The sequence below is a fragment of the Lutzomyia longipalpis genome, chromosome 2, assembly GCF_024334085.1.
Source record: "Lutzomyia longipalpis isolate SR_M1_2022 chromosome 2, ASM2433408v1".
NCBI classification, from domain to species: Eukaryota; Metazoa; Arthropoda; class Insecta; order Diptera; family Psychodidae; genus Lutzomyia; species Lutzomyia longipalpis.
In genome coordinates, this window is record NC_074708.1 from 2,409,070 (window position 1) to 2,435,492 (window position 26,423).

Here is a 26,423-nt window from a genome sequence, read left to right on the forward strand (position 1 = left end):
ATTAAAAAAAATTCCCTTCATCCATTTTATATACGACGTGTGTGGGGGGATGGGGGTGGCAAATTGGAAAATGGGGATTTAGCGAGGGGGGTAAATGGGGGTGAAACGTTGTATGGAGAGAGAGAGCTTCCAATTGGAATTATATGGAAAAGTTTCGCTACAACAATTACACACAGCAGTGGTGGAAACATTCAAAGATTTTCTCACCCGAAAGGAGATTTCTTTTCTCAAATGGCAACAATAAAGGGGTTTTTCGCCCCTTTTAAATGATGTTCTGGGGGATGCTCCCGCTCTCCCTTTCTCTAATTTATTCAACTCCTTTTGCCTATATAGTGAGCTTTTTGCTCTTCCGCACGGCTTCGCGCCAACAAAGTTAAGCTTTAGGACGAAGAAAAAGAAAAAAAAATCTAGCTTAATCTCTCTCTATCTTAAGAATTTTTTCCCTCTTCCCCCTCGAAAGATTTTAACTTTCTATTGTCATCGAGTCTAGGCAAAAGGAATTCGGGAAGCATTTTCTTGTACTTGTTTCTTTTCCCGCTTTATTTAGTCTATCTCATGGTGGACTGAAAGTGTTGTCTTTGGCAGCTTTGCTAATTATAGGCTGGCAAAGACAATAAAGTTTAAAATAGCTCAATGACAGCCCCATTAATTTTCACAGTCTGCAAGAAAAACCTCATGATTTATACTAATTGAAACTCTTTTTTTCTCTCTTTGCAGGTAATGTGGAACATTTTCAAATACCGGGAAAAGGTGCCGAGTGAGCTTTAAAAAAAAAGCTCAAACTGTTTGTGTGGTGAAAGCACACGCGGAGAGTTCTCTGGTTTGCCAAGTAAATTTAATTAAAATATTCATTTAGGCTGGTATTGAGTAGGGAAAAAAAAACACCAACGACTCACGCACAAAAGGCAAACAGAGCTCCGAAAAACGCGAATGAAAAAGCTCCAATGCGGAAGAATTTTCATGCCATGTTTTTCATTTAATTTTTTATTGCATCGAATTGTCGTTTTTTTTCTGCACACAGCGCAAATCGAAATCCATTTTAGGAGTTGTGTGTGGAGAAAATCATCCCTTTAAGCGAAAAAAGGGGGTCGGGTGGGATTGCACATGAGACTCCAAAATGATGTTGGAGATAGTTTAGAAAAGTTCCGAGAATCTAATTTGCTGCTGCTGGGAGTCTTTTGCGGAAGAATTTATAGTTTCCAATTTGTGGAGATGAATTGCATTCAAGTGCAACTTTCAGTTTGATCTCTCTATATATACTTGCTTTCATGGGGGGTGGCTTAAAGGGTGGATCTTGTGGGAATGATTGATTTTTTTTTATTTTTGGATATCAATAATCAAAATCTTCTGAAAGTCATGTTTTCTTCTTCTGAAAATGGAAATTTTAAAGATTTTTCATTTCAATGAAAAATAAGAAAATATTGAGTTAATATATTTTCTTAAGAATGTTCTTTTTTTTACAATTTTCACTCTCTTTAGAGCTTTTAATATATATTTTTTCTCCATTATATTTTAAAGCTTTTCTAAATTCTTTATATGATTCACACCTCACTCCAGTCTTCCCTAAAATAAAGATTGTAATGAAATGATTGTCCATGATAAAGCTGGAAATTTTTTTACTGAAAATTTCTCAGATTTTCTTAACAAAAAAAAAACTTTCTCAACAAAAATTCCAACAAAATCCGATTACATAGCAATTATACTCTTCACGTGCTTTCTAAGCTCACAAAAGCTCTTGCGAAAAATGTAGATGTGGAGTAAATTAATTAGTGCCTCGTTGTATACTTTAGTAATAAAAAAAATCCTAGGTTTTCTCACAGAGATTTCATAATAAAACACCCTCTCAAATCAATACTCAATATTTAACGATCAAACTCACCCCCATCTGAGAACTCTTGAGTGCGCCCATAAAAAAGAAAAGCAAAAAGAAGCTTATCAAATGGAAAAATTGTAGAAATGTTAAACAAGGAAATGCTTGAGCTGCTAACAGCCAGAGTGGTGCGTCAGGGGGAGTTTCGGGAGGAAAAGTCTCTCTCTCATTTTGCCATTGATTCAATTCGTTGCTTTGAAAAGTTTAATGACGTTCCTCATGCTGTGTTTTCTCGTTTTTTGGAGCACACACAAAGTACGGGGAATTTGTCTTTTCTCCACAAGACGAAGATATGGTTTGCGAAAGCTACCTAATTAAAGTGTATTCAAGCAAGTTGTTGGAAACATTGGGAGATCCTTTTCTCTTATTATTTTCACGATGAAGGGAAGAAAATGAGTGTGTGTGTGGTTGCTTTTCCAACGTTAACAGACCCTCCCCCAACCCCCTCATGGCAATGCCGCAGACGCAAAAATACCGTAGCAGGAGTTTTGTTGGTCGTTTTGAATTTCTTCTTGTGAGAAAACTCTGCCTCACGAAGACTGCGCCTACATCCTCCACAAATTTAATATCTCTTTGAGTTAAATTTTGGTTGAATAAACTCCAATCTCCGTGCTCTTTTGTTGATTATTTTCCACTTTTCCCAACGGCAATAAATTGCTATTGTTTTACTTCCCAAAGTGTTTTCTTACCCTCTCCCCATCCCACTCCCTCGCAGGAGGAACTTGCACATAGAGGCCAAAGAAAAGTCCATCAGTTTGATTGTGATTTATGCTTCCTTCCAGTGTGAATCATGAAAGTCCATAAATACATTATTTTCCCGTGTCTTCACCCCCATACCGCCCATCGCAAATCTCCATCCGTGGAAAGTAGGATAAAGTTGCAGAAAATAGTCATGGGGGTGGCCAGCATCTCCATGGTTCAGCATAAATATTTACATGGTGGAAAAAAATGCCCGCGTTTCTTGTATTTCGTGGTATATTTATGCCATTTTTAGCGGAACCCCCCAACCTCTAATATATATTCCCCCCATTTGAGCTTTTTTTGTCCCCACTCGATGTGCTGTTTTTTCGTGGGGGAGACTCATAAAAACCTGGCAAATAAATTATTTATGAGATCAATTTGTTGGAATTTCTACTCTCACCACCTTGATTTTCTTCTTCCACTCACTCCCCGATAGCTGAAGATTCCTCGAGAAGAACCCCAACCTTGTGTAGCTGTCGAGGATGTTTTCTGTCACACCCCCACTCTGGTTATAGATTATATTCAATGTAGCCCACATAAGTTGCAAAAGATTGGGAATTTGAGGTCATGAAACATCAATCTATTCAAAATTATTACCCCGCCATGGATCCTTCTTCCAGGATCTTTTTTTTCTGTATTGTAGATAGGGTAGAGGAGACATACAACCCCCTAGTGGAGGATGAGGGATTTGGCTAACACATAATATGAAGAAAAAAGAAGAAGAAGGGACGACAAAGCTATTTGTCGTGGAATAAACATGAAAAATTTTCTGATTCATGGAATTGAATTTTATGCGGAGAATGAATCTTATTGACATAAATTTTATCTCGAGACATTTCATGAGACCCCTCTTGAATGATTTAAGGGGTTGATGGTTATGTAGTAGTGGTTCAATCGGATTTTCATGCTGTTAAATTGGGTTTTGTTATGTATAGAGCTTTAAATTATTTATTCAAATATTTCTCGTGAAGAAAAATGAGCTTTAAAATTATGTAAAAAACCCATCAGAATTTGAAGATTGATAAAAATTTGAAGCTCTGGAAAAATTAAATTGTAGTCTTTAAAGCGAAATAAAAAAAATTAACATTTTCACCTTTAAGCCAATTTTTTATACGAAAAATTATCAAATAAGAAAGTCTCGTAAAACAAGCAATGATTAGCCCTGTAATTAAACTTTCAGCGAGTTTCAAAACATTCAAAAATGTAACATTTAACCACCATTTTCCTCAATAAAATTCAAAACTCTCAAGATTTCAAGATGCTTTTGGCCAATTGCCTAAAATTGAGATCCCTCCCAGTGGAAAATTTACATCCTTTTGTGAGTGGGAAATTCGCATTCTCCCCTTTTTTCGCGGAAAAACTTCCTTTTCCCAAAGCACGGCCAAAACAACAAAATTTATCTTGACATTTTAATTATTCATCGGAGTCTCTCAATAAAATTTACACCACAAACATTGCCGCATTCAAATGAAGGTATATTATGAAAAGTTTTCGTGATTCCCTATTGAGAAACAAATTAAACAAACCCCCTCATTTTCGTGGGGAACTTTTCATCGTGACGACTTCATAAAATTAAATATTTGCCAATAAAATGAGTATATAAATTTAATCACATTCCACGGGCTCACTGTTTGTTTTTGCGTGAAAAATCAAGCGATAAAATGGGGAATTTATTGCCCTATCAATAATAAAATCATCACTCAGTGCTTGAGGGGGGATTTCTTCCTGGGATCGTAAATAAATTATTATCCAAATGCCAAAAAAATGACGTAGAAGAGTTATTAAGTTAAGTAGATGGAGTGCAAGAGAAAGAGAGCTTTTTGTGCATTTTCGTACATTTTAAGCTTTTTGTGTAAGTATCTCCGCGAAGCTTTGACTGCTGCAGAAAAAAACGAACAATTGCCAAGAATTCGTAGAAAAAGAAGAAGCTTTCGAGTATATTACATCTTGTCGCTATCTCTAGCACTTTATACACGAATTTGTATTTTGTGAAAAATCTTCCCTTAAGCACTCTCCAATGGATCCTCCTTTTGCCAGGATTTATTTAAGTGAAACGACAAAGTTTTCTTGGGTAGAGGGATGTCCGGAGAGCGTGCAAAAACACATAATCGACGAATGGAATTTTGCCGCCAAAGACGAGATAAAGTTCAGTGACATTACACTTGTTTATTTGAAGTTGTCGCAGCTTTTTTTCTTGCCTTGTGGGCCCCAAATTGACGCCTTGCTGCTACACATAGCTGCTATACCCTCCCCACCCACTGGCATCATAGCACAATCTCCCTCATTCCCCGTGGAAAAATAAATGGGTGATCACAGTTTTCTTCCGCCTATGTCACCCTCCACTTATTTTTCATAGTAAATTGCCCCGACAAATGACCCAAGAATGGCTTCATTTGTCCCCCCAACCCTCACACCCACGATTGTGCTGGCGGACACAAACACTTTCCGGGGAGGCAGACAGGGAGCTTTTGCAGATCAGTGAGAAAGTTTTTGATGAAAGGCAATTTAAATACCCCATTTGGGAACTAATCTTATTAGGATTTACGAGCTGTGCCATTTTTCAGAGTTTCCTATTTTGCTACAATTTTTCTTCTTGTGCCAAAAAATACTATTTTAATTGTTTCAGACTTTTGTTTGTTTGTTGGTTTGAATTTTAGAATGATTTTGGAACCTTCAGAATATTTTTTTTCTACTTCTATTTTCGTTTCGTTATGGACAATCCTTATAACCAATTGCCAATTGTTCCTTCTTAATGCACTTTCATTTTTAAATCCATCCCTTCATGGAAGGATCATTTGGGATTTTTTCAAATCTCCCTGAGAATCCCCAAAAGAAATCCACTTACAATCCCTTTCTCAACTTCTTTTGTTCCTTATTATGCGTCATTAGAATAGACAATGTATTCCTCCGGTTGTCCGGAGATGAAAGCCATGAGAGTTACGGAAGGCGAAGGCACAGAGATGAGAGACTAAAAGAGAAAACATAAAGCACAGGCAAGAGCTTTTCTCATTTCAACCTCACAAGGGGCTTTGATGTGATATTTGTGTTTGCTCCCCACCCGCTCATCTTCCACCCCCGAAAATTGTGCGCTTCCTGTGCAAATCCAATATGCTATTGCTTAAGTAATTAATAAATTTTACGTATAAACTCTCATTGATCTGCATCCAACACATTCACCCCATCTAATTGACTAAGAGTAAATTCGTGTCTCTGTGTTTTATTGAAATGTTCCTTTGAGGGTTTCTAAGGGGGTTCCGGGAAGGAATATATTTCCTTCAATCTCATCAAAGTATTTCTTGTTGTGTATCGATTCACATGGGATGTGTGTGTGAACGTCTCATCAACTTCTTTTGCTCCTGTGCTTGGGGGTAATTAATTCAATTGCCCACAGAGACCGAAAAAAACAAGATTTCCCAGAAATCTTCTTCATGAGAATAATTTTCTCTTTTTTGTCGATGGGAATTAGAGAAAAAAGAAAAATCATGCAGAGATTTTCCTTCATTGTGAACAACCCAACAATCCACTTGATATTCCCCACAAAAGTTGAACAATGATTAACCTCTCCGCAATTTTGCTCGACAATAATGTGAGGGGAAAAGTTTCAACTTTTAGGGGGACTCTCTGTGTGTGCCAAATGTGTGTTTAGGGATTTGTTGAATTGTTTAATGGGTTGCCAAATAGAAGAATAATTGCATGTTACCCAGACAATTGGAACCCCTTGGCAAGCCGCTTCATTACAATAAACTCACCCCTATTGTGGTTGGGTTTTTGGCAATAAAGTCCCTTCCACAATGACCTGAGAATTAGTACGTTACGTACATAGTATGTAGTTGCCATAATCAGGTGATGAAGACTCTTTCAAATTGTTAACATTTCGCAAATTAATCTTCAGGAGCTTTTTGTGCTTTTTACGAAAAAGAAATCCAGAAGGGAGAAAAGCTCGAGAAATTTTCCCTTCTTTGGGCTTAATTTATATATCGTGTTCTGGTTGAACTTTTAACTCTACAGCCGTGAAGATTAAATTAGGCCTCCCCGGGACATTGTCTTGCAAATTGGATCTAATTGAAATCACTGTTCTTTCTAATTTGAATTTGCTAAAGTCCTGCCCTCCGTTGTGGGTGAATTTAAGCTCCTTTCTCAACCTCCTGATTCTACCACAATTAGATTTAGACTTGGAAACTTTATCCAACATTGTTCTGGGTTAATTTTTGGCAGAATTACGAGAAAAGAAAAAAATTCTAAGAAGAGTTTAATTGAAAATTTTTTTAGTTTTATTTTAAGCTGAAGAATTCTCATAAATCATGTTAAATATTTTCATAATTTGTTAACTCTTTTATTACCCAAAAGCAATGCAAATTACCACACTAAATTATGTTTAATACAATTCCATTTAATTGAAAAAAAAATCAATTATTGACAGGAAATTGATACTCAATGCATATTTCACAAATTTTTTAATTATATACACCATATTAAAAACAATTAATATGAACCTTTTAATGTTTTTTTTTGTGTAAAAGTTTTATCGAACAAAACCATATCAAATGAATCAAAGACCTTTTAAAAAAAATATTTATTGTAATTGAGGCATCCGCTAGGAATTTAATTAAACCACTAATAAATTAATTATTCTCACTTTATTATATTTATTTAAAAATATATTTCAATATGGTAAATACTCACTCAGAATTTTAAACAGAATTTAATTTATCATAAAAATAATAATAATATATGTAGTAGCTCCGAATTTCTATTTTTGGGATTTCTATCTGTATTCAAAAGCTCTTCTTTTTGCATTTTGTAATCCTCGAAATTGGGTCAGAATCATTAGCACTTAAAGCACACCCTTTTGGAGCTTTCAAATGGTGGAAATTGCCAGGAAAAAAGGGAGATAAATCCCTTCGAGGATAGAAGATAATTTACAAGGATTTACCCTCACTCAATTTATCAAATCAATCAAATACAGCAAATCAATCCACTACGGGTTGATTTTTTTTCTCATTTAAACATCCCCCTTCAAACAAAGATTTAATTGCTGAATTTGACGAGCAAGGGTAGAGGAGCTTTCAACAAAATACATATAGAGTTTTTTTGTACGCTTCAAAAGCTCTGATGTGCTACTAAAAATAACTCTGCTTGAGGACTTTTATGTGTGATGAAAAATTTTCAATGAGTTGTGGTTGATTTTGTTGTTCTTGCTGTCAGGGGATAAAAGAGCGTGAGGGGTGGGGGGATAGATTGAAAATTGAGGATGCTTATTTGTGATTTTTCATCCATAGTATAGGTTGCTTTTCATGTGACAAAATATAACGGTATCTATGGTGGCGTACAGAGTGGAAAAATTCGTGGAAAAATCATTCGGGATGTTTAACGAGCTTTTCATTCTATATTATGTCATGTTTTTCTTGTGAGCTTTCCCGTATGCTTTTTGGACTTGGCCCTCCCGGAACAATCATGCGGAGAGAAAGTTCATCGATTCCAATTTTGCGCTTTTTCTCCTCCTCCTCCTCCTCCTCCCTTTTGACATGCTCAAGAAGTGAGTTGTTGAGGGAAGTAAATTGGGGGGAGAAAAGGGGGCAAACCCACCCCCATTTGGTGTGTTTTTTGCTGTCTCTCATAGCCATCATGGTATTCTCGTTAGGCATTCAGACGCGCAAGAAGAAGAGCTTTCCGATGAATTGGAAGGCTGCCTTGGTGAGGGAATTTTTTTTCTTCTTGAAATGGAGGGGTGGCGAGCATAGAGATGCTGTGAATCGAAAAATAGGCATAAAAACACTCTTGCAGAAAATACTCGTAAATACGAGGATTGGTTTGAGAGAGATGTGTAGCGAGGAGAGAAAAGTATTTGCATTTAGACTCACATATATAGCAATTCCTATGCCTCACACCCCCTCAAGTATGTATAGAGTGGTGGTGGGTGGCCCCTGGTGTGGCGACGCGTGTATATTTTTGGCCCCATGGATTCTTCAACTTTGCCCTCCATCAAATTCATACACTTGTTATGCTTTCACCCTCACTCATGTGAGACACACGCACATATACAATTTTTTGGGCATTTTCTTCTCTACCATCCTCGTCGACATATCGTCGTATTTATTGTGCCAAGATATAGAGAGAATTTCCTATGTAAATTATGGCTGACGTGAGCGTATATGGAAAGTGAAATTTTTCCCTAAATATCATCCACAATTCAATTGTGTGGGCTTTTTTTTATCATCCGCCACTCCCACTCAAACCTCTGAGAATTCAAAAGATTTACCCCACTCCACAAGTGAGGCAGGGGGTGGTTTTGTCAAGAAAACGAGAAAAAGAATCCTCTTGCCGGGAAACTGACTGACAAAAATCCGACATCTCTGTTTCACTATACGAGGGCCTTGTGAGAATTTTTTTTCGTTCCCATCAAATTCCTCCAAAGCGAAAGCTTTTCCATTCACACACACAGAGATGCCATATGGAAGGGCATGAGGCGAGCTTTTTTTTTGTCATACGGGCAAAAGCACACACCCCATCATATGAATTTCAACAAATACACGATAAGTGACTGTCTCCACGTTTTTTTTTGCAGTCTTCGCCTTCCCGCAAAAAAAGAAAACTTCCCATACATAGAGACAAAATCTCTGAAGCAATTTTAGCATTACTATTCATATCTTGTCATGCGAAAGTGGGGAATACGAGATCCATCCCACAGTTATATAGAATTGATAGTTTGAAGGGAGAATTTGAATAAATTCGTTTTCAAAAGCTTTTTCCCATTTCCTTGGCGCGCGGTGCGAACAAAAGGAGAAATCCCAGGGAAAAAAAGCTCTTTGAACCCCCCAAAGCTCTTTTATTACATTCTTTGCCATGTTGAGGAGTTGTGTGTGCGTGGCACACAGGATATATTTTAATAGAGAGAGAGAGAGAAATGAGAGAGTAAGCTACAGAAGCAAAGTTATTTGGGGGGACCTTCAATGTATTTGTACTTCATGAGAATTATGTACAATAGTTTTTTTTCTCTCTTTAAAGGAATTTATAGTAATTCATGCTATTTGACATTCCGTCATTTTTTCTTCTGAAAGTTCTTTAAATAAAATTTTAACATTTTCAAAGCTTTTGCTATTTCATCCCCATTTTGCAGAATTATTATTCTTTTGAAAATTACACAAAAAAGCTCCACAATTGTGATAAGTTTTTCAAAGATAAAATGAAAATGAAAATTAATTAACTTTCCACATTGGTGCACAATCTCACCGCACAATATTTGCATCAATACAGCCCAAAATATCTGGCAAATATCCCAAATTAAAGCTCCCACGGCTAATTCGATACATAGCATAGCAGTTTACCATAGAATGCAATAATATGTGGATTAATTTTGCATTCAAAGTGCCAGCCAAATGAGTTTCTACTATTAATTTGAATCCTCGAGCACACTCTTTCAATAAATATTCCCGCACACACACAAAATGTTTATCTTTCCAACAAAACCTTTCCCGCTTTGGGATGATATTTTGGATTTTCATTGCACTAAAACCACCATCCAGACTAACCATTTGCCTACAATGCAAAACACCTGATTGCATTTACAAGATATGTATACGCTATGAGTTGAGCAAAGGGGTTGATAAATTGGCTCTTTGAGGACATTAATTGTAATTCAGTTGCGTGTGAATTATTGTTTTTAGAACAATTAGTTTAAAAACTAATAAAATGTTAAAGATAAAATACTTTTTTTTCTTCCTTAGAATATTCTTGAATATTTCTCAAATACTTCTAGCTTTTTCTGAATATAATTCATTTTAATGAATTTCCAAAGATCTCTAATCATTCCTGAATATTTTTAAAAGTATCAGAATATTTTTAAGTATTCTTGAGAATATTTTTTATCACTCCTAAACACTTTTAAGAACTATTGCAAATAAATTTTACAAACACTGCACTGTCTGCATAAAACATATCCCAGAATATTCTGTAGTTATTTACCTTTCTTAGTCAGAATCGGTGAATTTGAGAACAGGAGAGAGAGAGAGAGACGGGGACAGCTGAATTAGCATCAAGTACAAAAAAAAGCTCCATGTGAGCAACAATAGTTTATTGGCATTGCTATGTAGAATTTGAAATCAATTCTCGTCACGTTTGATTATGCCAGAATGTTTGTTCCGTGCTGATTTCGATAAATCAAACCATATTGTGGAGTCCTCAATTCAATTGGGGGTGGTGGGCCTTTTACAGCATTGAAATTCGATTGTTTCTCACAACAACACCCCCACACCTACCACCCTTAAATTGTTGTTTATATATCATCATTGTGATGGGGATTTTTCCCAAATCCTCAGGGGTTGATTCGCGTATATTTCCCACGCACACACACACACACGAAAAGGGGGTTAATGAGATTTGTTGATTGAGCGGAGGGTGAGAGTTTTGAAAATTTCCTCTATAAACTAAATATTAGACCTCATGGGGGGTGTGATGTTATTGAATGTGATATTATAGGATATTTTCCAGGAAATTAGGAAACAAATTTCAAAGCTTTGCTGTATTATTTAGGTGGATGATAGAATTATTATTATTGAATTTTATATATGAATACTCATACGGCTATTTAATCGGTATTTGAAAATTTGCATAAAACTCCTCGAATTACGCTATTTATAAGCTCTGAATTTTCAAGGAATTTATCAAAATTATGAGATTTTTTGCTCCTGGGAATATTGTAAATTTTGCATTGAATTCACGATGTTATGGTTTAATTTATAATTGCTTGTTGAGTGATTAATTTTCAATATTGTAAAATGATTTACCGGAAAAGCCTTCATTGTTAAATCACACACAACTCTTTTTCAGGCTGTTTAACAATTTCCACACCCCCACACACACTATGTATTATCATAGAGGCTATCACCACACTAAAGCACTAAACCTCCCCCGCGAACAAAAAGGTCAAACAACGTGAAAATTAATTCAATTGAGGGTGGAAAAGTGAAAAACTCGCACTACAATCAAGCGGCGGCGGTGGCGGTTTTTTTCACCACCACGATAATGATGATACGCAAATAACAAAGGCATCATAGTTAAATCTCCGTAAATGGTCGATTGAACATGGTGCATGTTTTTATGATCAGCATGGGCATTTATTTTAATAAACAATTCATATATGCTCCGACATATGCAATTTTGTGCCCAAAATGTGTGGAGCTTCACCATAAAATTCCACTATACGTATTTTCAAATATTTATTTAGGGTCACATTTTCATGAACTCCACCCACCCCTCCCCAGGGGGTGGTTGAGGCCGTGGAAAAAAATCCCCTCTCATGGCAATCATTTTAATTCCCTTTGCGAAATTATTCGCTTTTTTATTGACTTCATTACACAATTTTATTTATTTTTAAAACACCACATGGGGCTGGTTGAAAAAAAAAAACACTTCCACACCCCTATCGGCCACCGATAAGCCCTACCCCAAAATCCTGTTTTAATTAGACAACCCAAAATTCAGCACACACAGTGCGGCGTGAGGGGGTTGTTTTTTTATCAGTGTATTCCTCTACCGATATTCTATACTAAGGCCCATTTATTAATGGGTTACTCAATATTCATGATTGGAAACCCTTGCTTAATTCTTCAATTAATTTCAATCGCGCGAGGCACCTAAAACAGTTCGTCAGCGGAAGCTATTTATTTTAAGGTGGAATTCTTGGAGTTTCTTCTTCTAATGGGGGTGCTTTGGGGGATGAAATAAATAAGAGGGTTCTAGGTGGTTCAGCAATGAAGAATGTTTTCCAATAAAAAATTATTTATTTCCCTAAAAGCTTCCCGAAAGCTCTTCTCCAAAAAAAATCTTTAAATTCTTTTCTAATTAAAAAAAAACTTGAATGTTTAATTTTTTCAAGCTACAATACAGTCATAAAAAGCTCTGAAATTTATCATAGAAAAGTCTTTAATTCTTTTCGAATTAAATAAACTTAAATATTTAATTTCTTTCAAGTTATGCAGACAATAAAAAGCTTTGATATTTCTCCAAAACATTTTTTTCAATTCTTATCTAATTAAATAAACTTGAATATTTAATTTTTTAAAATTATATACAAACGTAAAAAGCTTCGGAAAAGCTTTGATATTTCTCTCAAACAATTATTTATTTCTTTTAAAGCTCCCTGAAAGCTCTGCTTCAAAGAAAAGTTTTAGATTCTTCTCTAATTAAATAAACTTGAATATTTTTTTTACAAACTACAATACAGTCATAAAAAGCTTCGGAAAATCTTTGATATTTCCCAATATAAAAGCTCAAATACCCCGCATGTGTGTGAATTCCAAACACACGGCTCGAAACATTATTCGCATCGTTTTGTGGCAATTACCAAAAAGCTCGATATCATCCACATTTTCCGCATTTTAATCTCATACGTTACGCATTGCTGTGATAATTTCTCACCCATTGACGCAATCTCACGCCTTATTTTTCAATTCGTCGTGCAAATTCTTCCCATTTCAGGGGGTGTAGAATGAAATCAGATGTGTGTGTGTGTGCCGTGTGATAGCATAGACGTACATAGGGGGTGTGGGTGAAAATGGGGGATGTATTAAAAGAGCCGAAATGATTTGATAACTTTGATATGCAAATTTGGGATGCCACATTGAATAAATAGCATTTCCCCTCACTCCAGTGTCGAAGGATTTTCCAACGAGGAACATACTGATGGGGGGCGGGGAGACGTTATATTAGAGGGAAAATTCAACATTCTGTATACTACATATTTTGCAATTTGCTGTCTCAATCAATTTTCTCATGGTATGTTCATGCAAAGTTTAATTACATTCCCCTTAAAGTATGTAATTAAATCATTTTCTTTGATATTAATGCTAAATTATGCAACAGTATGCAGAATGCATTTTTCCTTTTAAGTCTTGCGGTATGGCGGTATTTTGTTCTATTGGAATGTGATGCGGGAGCTTCTCACGAGCTCGCATGCCTACAAAATAAAAAATTTACAACCCTTCAAGCATTTTTTTTTTAATGAATAAACGAGGGTCATATATCAGGAATTTTTGCGTTGAATTGAAAGGCAAGAAAAAATAAAATAAATTTTTCATACATTCAATGAGGGAAAATGAGCGTAAAAATGATCGTATCATTTCTCTTTTGTTCCACAGCAACAGAGAGAATGCAAAAAGCGCAAGTAAATGAAAGGAAGATTGACTGAATTATGATAATTTTTCTTACCCCACATTTTCACATTTTTTTGTGGTAGAAGAGATTTTATTCTTGCATTTTCAAATTTTCTAATTCATTTCCCTCCGCTCTTTGTTCACAACGACGACGAGGGAATATATTTCCCCGAACCACGGAGGGATTATCAATATTTCCCAAGGAAAAGCCTCCCAATCAATCATATTTTCAAGGGTGCAAAAATAGGGGGGCGGAAGGAATGCCTAATTTGCGGAGGGAAAAATTGTGTGAACAACCCCCTCTGGTTTTACAAGCTCAATTTACTCAATGCTGTGGGAGCTTTCTGCGTAGCACAGGGGGTGGATTTGATGGTGGAAAAAAAAGGGCAAAGCAATTTTATAACCATCCAGCTGGTGTGGTGTGAATTTTTCTCACTCTTCCCAGAGATGAGCTGATGTGGGTCTCTTTGGAATTTGAAAATGTGTGTGCTTTTGCTTGATTTTTTCTTCCTCTCTCAGTCAGAACTTGGCAGCTCATATAAAATTTTAACGTACCCAGCCATCCAGAGAGAGAGGCATATAGAGCAAAAGTCCCAATTACAAATCCACTGAACTGAAAATGTAATTCACAACCAATGTGGCACAAAAGCTTTCGCTCTTTCTCACACTTCGTCAAATTGATTGAAAAATTCTTGACTTTATTTTGACTTTCATTTATAGCTTAGCTTTTCCGCTTGCGTTTGGCAGCCTAGCTGCTTCTCCTCCCCTCCCGAGTTGCTATGAAAATAAATATAGCACACACACAGCTCAGGAAGCTTTTTCTCGCAACAAAGTTCATCCACAAAATCCATTGGGAAAATGAAGTAAAAAAAAATCCCTTGAAATCAGCTGGATTTCCGCCACGTCAAAAGTCAATTTTCCACGGATGGGGAAAATAATTGTGCCGCGCCGTGGCAAAAGCCAGACCCAAACATTGAATTTCCATTTAATCAGGATGCAAATGAAAGAAAACTCTCCACCCCAATTGGAATTATTTACACACAATCGGGGATGGAATTTGTGGGGATGAAAAAAAAGCTCGATGAAAGCATAATACAGCAACATTTCTCCAATCTCACTCAACTCAAAGAAATGCGAGAAAAATCAATATAAGATTTTATCTAAATATATATTCTCAAAAGAAGAACTTGGGGAAAAAAGCTCACAGACTTACTTTTAAAGCCTCAACTAAAGCTTCTTATTATTTTAAGACATTTACAATTTCCAATGGAATTAAATAGGCAAATATTGGAAAATTAAAATCAAATTTATTTACAAATTAACCTCATTTTCATGGCAAATATTTTGTAGAACTTTCATATCGAGCAATTCTCACGGAGATTGAGTATAAATATCTATATAGCAAAATAAATATATATTGTGAAATATAATATTTATCAAACTAAATGATTGCAAATAAATAATTTTATAAATCAGAGAGTAAACACGCGCATTATTTGATGAAATAAAATTATTAGTTTTCTCACAGAGAGGTATAAAATGCAAATTGGGCGGAATATTAGAGGGGAATGGGCATTTAGAATGTTAATTTGAATTATTATTTCATTATTTTGGTAAATATTTGTTGTTTTCTTTAAATATTCTGAATATTCGAGAAATAATAGAAAATTTTCGACTGAAACTATTTGTTAATTTCACTGAATATTACAAATAAGCCAAATTAGGGCAATTTTAAAAGCAATTTTCGAGCCTTTTTTGAAACAACAAAGAATTAAATTTTCTTGCATTTTCTTTAACAGTCAAATATTGGTTAGAATTTGCTATTTATTATTTTTTAAAAATATATCAATTTTTCATATTTTGAACATTTAGTTCTAAAAAAAATATTTAATCATTTTAATACTTTTTTCAATCCTTCCATTCCATCAACCTATTGACCCATCCTATCGAAAAGCTAAATCTCCAAATTTGCAAAGACCCCAAAAGCTTTGCAATCCATTAATCAATATTAACCATATATGTACTATATATACGCATGCAAAACGCAGGATTTTAGGACATTGATGGCAAAATATGTCAAAAGCTCTGATTGCTAAATACAGCTGAAATTTCCGCACTACCAACTATAAATAAATTAAACCAGATATTGTACTGACTAAACAAACATTTACAATACGCAGAGTCTATTATTTCATGGTTTACATAACGTAAAAGTGAAACACAACAGAATGGGCTAAAACCCTACTAATTTTCTATTCAACTTTGACACCTTCATATTTAACTTTGATCAGCGTAAATGTATATTTTTCTTCATTTAAATACATACATTTTCAATGCAAACTATATTGAGCGGGGCTCTCATGAGAAAAGTCCATTATCAATCTATATAATGGGGGTGTATTGATTGATAGGAAGAGAAAGAAATTGAATGAAAATAACGTGGAAATGAGTTTGTAGTATCCGGCACGTGTCCATTTCCCGTCTGCTGGGTGTGCCTTGTGTGGTGGAACACCAAAGTGAAAAAGCTTTTGATGTGAAAAGAGCTTTTCACGGTGCTTTTTTGCTTTCAACTTGTGTGGCTGATGGTTTTCAGGTGAGAAATCACCGCAAAAATTGATCTTTTTTTCTCGGTGTATGCTTCACCCCCGAAAGAGGTGGTTCTATCCCCACAAATTTACACCTCTGTGGTTTTATGTGCTCCACGCCCCCGCCCCTCCATTTTGCCGCAACATTATCCAAACGTGAAACTTTGAGCTAACCCTCCGCCCGTTCGCTTTTGGAGTTTGGGGTGGATTGTGTATGAGAATTTCTCGTGTTAATTGACTCTCAATGGAGCCATTGGGATACAAACCCATAATTCCCGTAAGCACACCATCCCCATTTTGCACACAAACAGGATCATAATGCTCGCACCTCCTGGTTATACGAGACCAATAACACGCTATATAAGATTGCAGAACATCACGGAGCTTTTCCTCTGGAAGAGTGGGAGAGAGAGAGCTTTTACCGATTGGAGAGGGATGTTGGGAAATTATTGAATGAAATAAAGTGTGTGAGAAACTTGTTCCACATATGGAAGATGCTTGAATTTGCAGTCTTCTCGAGTACATACACATAGCATATGTTCTACGTATGCTGTAACCAATTATACTAAACTGTTTATCGTGAACTCATTGAGGGGTAAAAGAGAAAGGAATCCAATTCTTGGCGCACGGCAGGCAAATATTCAAATATATACGCTACACATAATCTTGGAATTCCTTCCCTTTGCACTCTCACAAAGGATTCTCTCGAGCTTTTGCACCCAAACCCCGCCTAAATTCATGCTTCTCGTGTAAATAGCAGCATTAAAATTGGCTCAATGTTTCATCTCTCAAACCCCCCGTAGATTCATTCCTCATTGCCGTCACAATTTATTTCTCTGAAGGATTTTTTTTCTCATCTCTATTCAGTGTCATGCCCTTTCTTGTAAGATTTCTTCTTGTCCTTCGCCTCACTCATTGTTCCGCTCTCACACAATTCTCAACTTAATTCTCTCTGTACTCTTCACAAATACTTTTGTACCAAACAGCATTAAATTTTCTTATTCTCACCATAGCTTAATGTAATTTTATACAACTTTTTGTTGTTTATATTCAACAATTTGCGACTTTCGCGAAAGATGCGGCGGAGAAAAAGAAAATTCCGTACCATCGCCCTTTGTGTGTGAGGGAAAAGTTTAAAGTACACAACAACGTAATGGAGTTATGAAAACGCCTGGTATTTGTTAAAACTAACTCCATGATATATAACCCAAAGTTCCCTCACAAGCTAAAAGATGAGAAGTCCTGAAGATGCGCTGAAGGAACAAAAGCAAGGGGCTTTCTGTAGACTTTATGATACTCCTCTATGTGAAAGACGAGGCTGTTTTAGTCTTTCACGGTGGATGAGGGATGTTTTTCTACCGTACGAGGACTCACAGAGGGGGTGCATTGTAGGAGGGTTGTTAAATACACTGAGCTTTAATGAATGTTTAATTTTTCTTTCCCTAATAAAAGGTGGAAAGTTGCTAAATTTTATTGATAATGAATTCTTAAACTTATCTTAAGACATTTTTTATGTCGTTTTATAGAAAATAATTTGTGAAAAACTTGTCAAAATTTGCATAGTTTGCGACACTAATGTTGGGTGAAAATATCCTACCTGCAGATATACTCAGCGTTAGTAATGGTCCCACAACTTTAAGGGAGTAAGCGTCGTCTCTTTGTCCGGCAGCAAATATCCCACCTGCAGATATACTCAGCGTTAGTAATGGTCCCACAACTTTAAGGGAGTAAGCGTCGTCTCTTTGTCCGGCAGCAAATATCCCACCTGCAGATATACTCAGCGTTAGTAATGGTCCCACAACTTTAAGGGAGTAAGCGTCGTCTCTTTGTCCGGCAGCAAATATCCCACCTGCAGATATACTCAGCGTTAGTAATGGTCCCACAACTTTAAGGGAGTAAGCGTCGTCTCTTTGTCCGGCAGCAAATATCCCACCTGCAGATATACTCAGCGTTAGTAATGGTCCCACAACTTTAAGGGAGTAAGCGTCGTCTCTTTGTCCGGCAGCAAATATCCCACCTGCAGATATACTCAGCGTTAGTAATGGTCCCACAACTTTAAGGGAGTAAGCGTCGTCTCTTTGTCCGGCAGCAAATATCCCACCTGCAGATATACTCAGCGTTAGTAATGGTCCCACAACTTTAAGGGAGTAAGCGTCGTCTCTTTGTCCGGCAGCAAATATCCCACCTGCAGATATACTCAGCGTTAGTAATGGTCCCACAACTTTAAGGGAGTAAGCGTCGTCTCTTTGTCCGGCAGCAAATATCCCACCTGCAGATATACTCAGCGTTAGTAATGGTCCCACAACTTTAAGGGAGTAAGCGTCGTCTCTTTGTCCGGCAGCAAATATCCCACCTGCAGATATACTCAGCGTTAGTAATGGTCCCACAACTTTAAGGGAGTAAGCGTCGTCTCTTTGTCCGGCAGCAAATATCCCACCTGCAGATATACTCAGCGTTAGTAATGGTCCCACAACTTTAAGGGAGTAAGCGTCGTCTCTTTGTCCGGCAGCAAATATCCCACCTGCAGATATACTCAGCGTTAGTAATGGTCCCACAACTTTAAGGGAGTAAGCGTCGTCTCTTTGTCCGGCAGCAAATATCCCACCTGCAGATATACTCAGCGTTAGTAATGGTCCCACAACTTTAAGGGAGTAAGCGTCGTCTCTTTGTCCGGCAGCAAATATCCCACCTGCAGATATACTCAGCGTTAGTAATGGTCCCACAACTTTAAGGGAGTAAGCGTCGTCTCTTTGTCCGGCAGCAAATATCCCACCTGCAGATATACTCAGCGTTAGTAATGGTCCCACAACTTTAAGGGAGTAAGCGTCGTCTCTTTGTCCGGCAGCAAATATCCCACCTGCAGATATACTCAGCGTTAGTAATGGTCCCACAACTTTAAGGGAGTAAGCGTCGTCTCTTTGTCCGGCAGCAAATATCCCACCTGCAGATATACTCAGCGTTAGTAATGGTCCCACAACTTTAAGGGAGTAAGCGTCGTCTCTTTGTCCGGCAGCAAATATCCCACCTGCAGATATACGCAGAGTTAATGAATGTCTCCGGTTTGGAGGAACAAAAAAAATTTTTTCTTCCGGCCTCGTGGGGAATTTCACTGCGCCACAATAAGCATGAATTTCCACGTATTGAGCACTTTGATTGAATGTTTGCCACTTCTACAATTAATAGCACACGTGTGGCAAGGAAATACTTAAGCAATTTTAGCAGCGGACTGTATAAAAATATAAAATCAAATGCAAATTTGCACACACAACGTTTTTTATTCTTTCCCAACCATTTTGACAGTTCTTTTTTCTCTTCTCATTCCGCCACGTCATCCCAAACTTTTTTATAGCAAAAAAGTTTGGGAGTCGTGTGCCGATACTTGTCATGCGGCGTGAACAACTAATATTTCTTTTCTAAATCTTATTAAATCGTTGAATTTAATTTAATTAGATTTATTTTAATAATCATGTTATTACAATTTTCATGAAAAATATGAAAAGCTCAAAGAGCTTAAGAATTTTTCCAAGAAAAGCTCCCTTTTGGAATACTTCTCAACAACTTTGACAATTTTCCCACAAATAACTGAGAAGAAATTGACGACGAAATGTTTATAAAATAGTTTTCTTCATCGCCCATTTTCCTTCCTTAAATAATTTGTGGCGCCCTGAATAGGGGGGCGCCACAGGGCTTTGGCGACTCCTCTAGTAACCTCAACCCTCGTAGTCCTCAAACTAATCTATAGAGCACTTTACACGCACAGCCATTCCCGCACAAGGCTGAGCTTCGCCTAACTCTCTCTACATAGCTACACACATCAGCACTCTTTGCCATTCTCTCATCTAATTACTCTCTCACTGCTCTCCTACATTCTCTTGTGGATTCTCATATTCTCTCGCCTATTTGAGGGTTTGTAACCTAGAAGCAGAAGCCATTGCCAAGGGTGGGCAGCCATTACAGTTACCGCCGATCTAAGGGTCTCACTCTATGAGCAGGTTAATATTCGCTGGATAGTGAGTCGGGCGCTACAAATTTTACTCCAAACATTTCATCCGGACTTCCTTCGCGGATTTTTCTACAGGAAGTCCCAACCCCTTTTAAGTTTTTTTTTCCCCTCTTCGGTATAATGTTAATAAATGAGAGTAGAGAGGAAAAACACTGCAATATGGGAATATGAAGAGCACAAATTTGTGGAATATAAGGATAATGGGACAGTTGAGTGAAGTACTCCACAACATTCTCAACTATTTATTTATTTCACTTTTTTTCTGTAGCATCGCTGCTACTTCCTCAAAGTTGTGATTTCCACCCTTGAGAGATGCTTTTCATCTCTCACCAGCGTTGAATAAAAAAAAGTAAGAAATGTGTGGAGATTTTTCGTACAAAAGTAAGGGCAAAAAGGCGGGGGTGGGAGTGAAGCCAGGGCAACGAGTAGCTACCCCAGCATCAAGAAGGAAAAAGGGAAAAAAGGCAGCGAGAAAAGTTGTCTCATAAACAAACAAGTGGGAAATTCATGAGGTTAATATGATATGTAGAGGGATGCTAGAGAAAATCTACGCGATTTCTTGCAAATTTATATTTTCTCATGCAAAGAAAAAAAAATCGCATCATGATTATGGGAAGTGCTAAGGCAAGGACTTTCCGGTGTGTAAGCTCTCGCTCTCTGCATAGAAAGCTCAGGGCGCACATGTGGAGTTTATATGTTGCAATATTGTGGATTATGAAAGTACGTGGTGAACATTTATTTCCCCCAATATCAGCAGTGGAGCGAGGAGCATGGGGGCGAGGGGTTGCGCACCCATTTCGTGTGATGGATGGAGAAATTAGGCAAAAGCCAAAAAACAGAAGAGCAAACTTCTTTCCCGCCACCGGGGGGTTGACCAAAGAGAATAAATTTTCGAGGATAATTGTGTCACGTCCATGTGCAGCGTAAACACTTTAAATTACACACTCAGGCATGATCTACCCTAATCCAAATTGGCCAAAAAGTTTCTCTTTTTTCGTCGTCATCGCCCCACCAGCCACAGCCCCCCATTGAAACATTTTATTCTTCAATTTCATGCCCCAATTGAGACGGAGGGTGATTTATTTTCTTGCCATGGGCGCCATGGGAAACTTCCTCACGCGCTTTTCTTTTCACATAAAAATTCAAATTAACCCATAATTGCAATTCCCGGGAAGATGATTAATTTATCATGTTTACATTTTCACTGTGAGGCTTTTTATATTCAATAAACATGAATATTATTTTATATTTCAATGACTATAAAAGCAATGAAATGCTTTGTAAATAAATGAATTTCATTTGTATTATTCATAGAAAACTTTATTAGTAAGTTCAGAAGAATTTTCATTTTGGAAAAAAATTTATGAAAAGCTCAAAAAAATTTAATTTGTTTTTTTTTTATGGAAATTTTTATGATTTTTCATTTTCTATTTGTAGCTTGTTCTTTTTTATTAAAAATCTTTTTTTCTTGTTTTTTTAAAATTGATCATTATTTTTATTTTATATGATTTAGGTCAATAAAATTTTTATAAAAAGGAATTTAAATAAAAGAGAAAACCCAAAAAATTGACAAAATTCTACAAATTTTTCACAAACTATTTCCCCCATATTACATTTAAAAAATTCTTATTGACATTAAAATTCAGTGCCAAATTCGAGAATTCATTACAAATGCTATTTGGCAACATTTTGGCTTCTCTTTAAAGGAAAATTTGATAAATTATGAATTTTAAAACATTAAGAAAAACATTCTTCCACTCACTACCCTCAGCTCTATTTAAATAGCTTTTAATGGGAGTAAAAAGTGCAGCCAAATGAATAAGATAATGTTGAATAAGATATTTTGTGAAAAGTATCTTAACTTTTTAGCTTTCTTTTGAGCTCTCTAAATTTCACAAATATTTAGTAAAAATAATAATTTCTCTCTCATTCGAATTTTTTTTGATAAATAATTAAATTTTTGACTTTATAAAGTTTTTGCATAACTATGAAATGGGGTGAATAGAAGCTTCTCTCGTTTGGTTAGATTTCTTCTCCAGCAGAAAGTTCTTGTTTCTATCAAAAACCCAATATTCGCTATTCCATTCACCTTAATTTGCGGTATACAGAATATTTTCTTCACATATTCAAATTAATCAGTTTTTAGTCAAAATTCAACATATAACCCCCTCGAATTTTCATCACAAACTAAGCTTTTTGGAAAGTTTCAAAGAGAATTTGTGTGTATGGATGCATTTTGGTGGTTATGTGGGGCGAGGGGTGAAAAGAGAAACATCAAGAGTGAATGTAGAGACCGTAAATTGCAGTGAATACTTAAGGAAAATACTTTGGGAAACTCTACAAGAAGTCTGAGAGTGTTGGCAATAGTTGCAAACAGTGAAATTTGTCCTCATGTTTTCATAATGATGCTCTAAGAAAATTGGGGTGGAAAATGTATGTTAAAGACGGGTTCAGGGGAAGGGGTGCTCTGGGGGGAAAAGTGTCCTCTCCTGATAAGTTGTATGTGGTGTGAAAAGTCATTTTTGAGGAGAATAGGAAGGAGGCGAGTCCTCGAAAGTCCCCGAAAATGTTTGGTGCAAGCAATTGTAAGGCCGGAAAGTGAATGGAATTTATGCAAGAGCTTAAATTTGTGAATTGTCCTCAAACATTCCTTACTTCTACTACAACATTGCAAACTTTATCACTCAATAACTCCCAGGATTTCACTTTACAAAAGCTCTCTCTCACACTTGCCTATATATTATGGAGATATAATTCAAATATCAAGAAATATCCTTCTCTCCAGCAGCAATACTATGTGGTGTAAAGTAGTCCCCCGTTTGACCTGGTAGTGGCTTTTATGGGAGGAAAACTGTATTTCTTTCTTTTTTTTTTACTTCTTCAAATGAGAAAAACTTTACGTGATTCCTTGCCTCCCATGGCACTTGCAGGAATTGCCCGTGTCTCGAAGATTGAAATTCAATTCACTTCCCATCTCCGCCAATATTACCTCATTTCCATTTTCACAAGAGAATTTTCAATTTCAAAATTCAAACCTTCGTTGTGAAAAGTTCGAAAAGAGTGGATTTGCAGAGTTACAACTGCAGTGAATTTTTCACATTGGAAAAAAAAAACATTTTTGCACACGAAAGAGATAAATGTTTCCCAAACTAGCAATAGAATACACATGTCGCTCTTGAGCTCAAATAATAAAAGCTGAATTATTCACTTTTCCAATAAAAATCCTTCATGTATGTAGCTGCCAATATATTTCTCTAAATCCCTCTCAGCTAGAGCTTTTCTGTGTGATGCAAGCTGCAGAACTTTCCAACCCGCGCACACGGCAACAATCTTTTGAACTTCATTTCCCAAGGATGTGTTTCCACGGGAAATGAAGTTTATCTGTCAAGACTGTGGATGAGGTACGGCGATGATGAAAGTAAACTCAGGAGAAATTGAAGAATCTTGTGTGATGTGAATTTCATGCGAAACTCCCACAAATTCTTCACAAGGCTTACAATTCATTGGAAGGGAAAGCTTTATACGATACGCACGTATGCTCTGGAGCTTTCAACATGTTTTTCCTTCAATCTTTGTCTACAATAGATGTTGACAAGTTCACTGAAGAATACAAAGAATTGCATCGAGTTTTGTTGTTTCCTGTTAGAGACTTTTGCAAGAGATGAAACTCAATTGAACTTTGACAAAGTAATAAAAGCTCAAAGGACTTTATGCACAATTCATCAAGAAACTCAGATTGTTTTACATGATAGATTCGTGAGGAATTTTCCAAGAATTTTCTTTAACAAATCTTTAATATTTTGCTGGTTAAAAATTTCCAGAAAATGAATTTAAAAAAGTAACAAAAATCCTACAATTTAATATAGAAAAAATGGGAATTGTCGAGGAGGGGATGTGATAAAGAGAGAGAGAGAGAAAGTGGGTGTGGGAGCTTTTAAATGGGTAAAACACAAAACCACAAGTTGGAATAATTCTGTCAAGTCCCACGGTCGTAAATTCATATGAAAATAAGTCTGTGGCGTGCTAAAAAGGTTTGGACCACACACCATGATGTTGGGATGGGAAGGGAGGGGGGCGAGGGAGCTTTTGGGGAATGTCGACAAATATAAATCATACGTTACATTTGAGATAATAGGGATTTGCAGCCGGGAGGACTTTCCACCTGTCAAAGGGCGACCACCTTCCCGTGAAAATGGGTATTTGTTCATACAGACACAACCATTTTCAGGGGGGAGAGTGTCAAAAGTTTTCCAAGCCTGAGAAATATTTTTCCCATCCTGTGTGTGGTTTTGTCGTTCTCACAAAATGCGAAAGCTCATTGGCAGGCAGAGCTTTTTTTTAAAGTGACTTTAAATACGCGCATATTGTTCAACTTTTTCCCCTTCTATTTACCAAACAAAATTAACCAAAAGAAAATGCTTTAAGAATAAAAAAAAATCACGAGAAAAGTTACTGAGAAAATGTGAATATTTAACTTAAAAAACTTCCTAGAGAGGAAACTTTTGTAGTTTTTTCTCGTGAGTATTTTTTTTTGCAAAAGAAATTGATTGGATTATTTTGAGAGATTGTAAAAGTTTACCCAAAAAATGGAAAAACTTTCCATTAAAAAACATCTCACAGCTTCCTGAAAAATTTAATACATACACCAGTTTGGAGTATCATCGTTGACAAGTCTGCTTTTTCATTTTCAATTTTAAATGACCCGGATGTGAAGGAATTTTATGAGATAATCTCATTTCGTGACAACATAAAAGCTCTCCTTCATGGGTCAGGACAAGTGGAGAAAATCGTGTCGATTTTCACATTGAATTGCTATAGAATTTCAAAATATAGCTAAGATTTTTCATCTTCACCTGATTTCTCTTTTTCCGTATGAGAAAAAAGCCCACAATTCAGCTCTAAATTTCTCTCACAAGAGAGAGAAAATTGATACTACAACATAACAATTAAAGCTCAAGAATTTAATTAAAAAATAATGTTCTTTCTCATTATTTCTTACGGAAAAGCTAGCACTTTGAATAATTATTTGGGAGCTTTAAGCTTCCGGTGGAAAAAAATTATACATAGGTGCTCCCTTTGATGGAGTCGAGGGCAAAAATTGCTCATTTTACCTTTGAACTTCTCTTTGATATACACTGAAATATTCCTTATTTATTCGTGTATGTGTGTGGAAAACTTGAGAAAACTCCTTGCAAATGAAGAAAAGTGTGCTGATTCCGTTTGATATACTTGTATTTTTCTTACATTTTCTTATATGGGAAAATATGGATGAACTTTGACGTTTCATAAATTACATTTTACGCGTGTAAACAATTCAACTTTCTTACCAAAAAGCATGTAAGGCTTTCTACTATTTGGGAATAAAAAAATCTGAAGATTTTTGGGAGCTTTTAGTGGTAAAATTCTGTGAAATAAATTGAATTTTCTCAAAAACTTCAAGAGATAATTTAATGTAAATTTTATGACTCCGCCTTATTGCGACGCCAAAAACGACTAATTGTGACTCAATTGTCTTATTGTGACTCAACTTTTGCCTAATGTTGACTCAATTTTAAATTTATCTATACGACAAAATACCTAATGTAATCACGAGTTCTAACCTAAAGACACGTTGAAAAACAAATATAAAGCAACAAATATTTTAAATGAACAGAATCGTTCTAGTGGAATTTAAAGTTAATAAAGTCTGTTTGTTTGTGGTAAATGAACTCCTGCGAAATGCTTAGGTCGGTCCTAAATGAAATTTAGTATGAAGCTAGAGGGGAGCTTTACGAGTTGCAGCCGCACCCTCCCCACGACTTAGTGCCCAACTAAAAAATCAATTTAACTACTTCTTACCTGATAAATGAGTAAATAATTCATTTTAATATTTTTTAAGCATATATTGAGGCATTGTATAACATTAGGCATAAGCTGAGTCTGTATTAGGTAAAATTAGAGTCACATAGTCTTTATTTGGTGTCACAATAAGGTAAATTTGCATCAACATTATGTAGTTTTAACCTAAATTTTATCTTCAAAGAGTTGGGTTATAAATTACCTTCTCGGAGCTTTCATTGGTTTTCTTGATATAG

At 36.2% G+C, this 26,423-nt stretch overlaps 1 protein-coding gene and 1 long non-coding RNA gene across 9 annotated transcripts in view; both read left to right on the top strand.

Annotated features, from left to right (window-relative positions):
• LOC129788572 (neural-cadherin) overlaps positions 1-26,423 on the top strand; it is a 273,188-nt gene that overhangs the window by 157,508 nt on the left and 89,257 nt on the right. The gene's annotated exons all lie outside the window — the stretch shown is intronic.
• LOC129788584 (uncharacterized) overlaps positions 1-26,423 on the top strand; it is a 70,379-nt gene that overhangs the window by 43,397 nt on the left and 559 nt on the right. The window contains exon 2 of one of the 2 annotated variants that reach the window (XR_008750378.1): positions 718-829. This is a non-coding gene — a long non-coding RNA (uncharacterized LOC129788584). Of the gene's footprint in view, positions 1-717; positions 4,377-26,423 lie in introns of those variants that run through there. The other variant, XR_008750377.1, reaches the window with a different exon arrangement.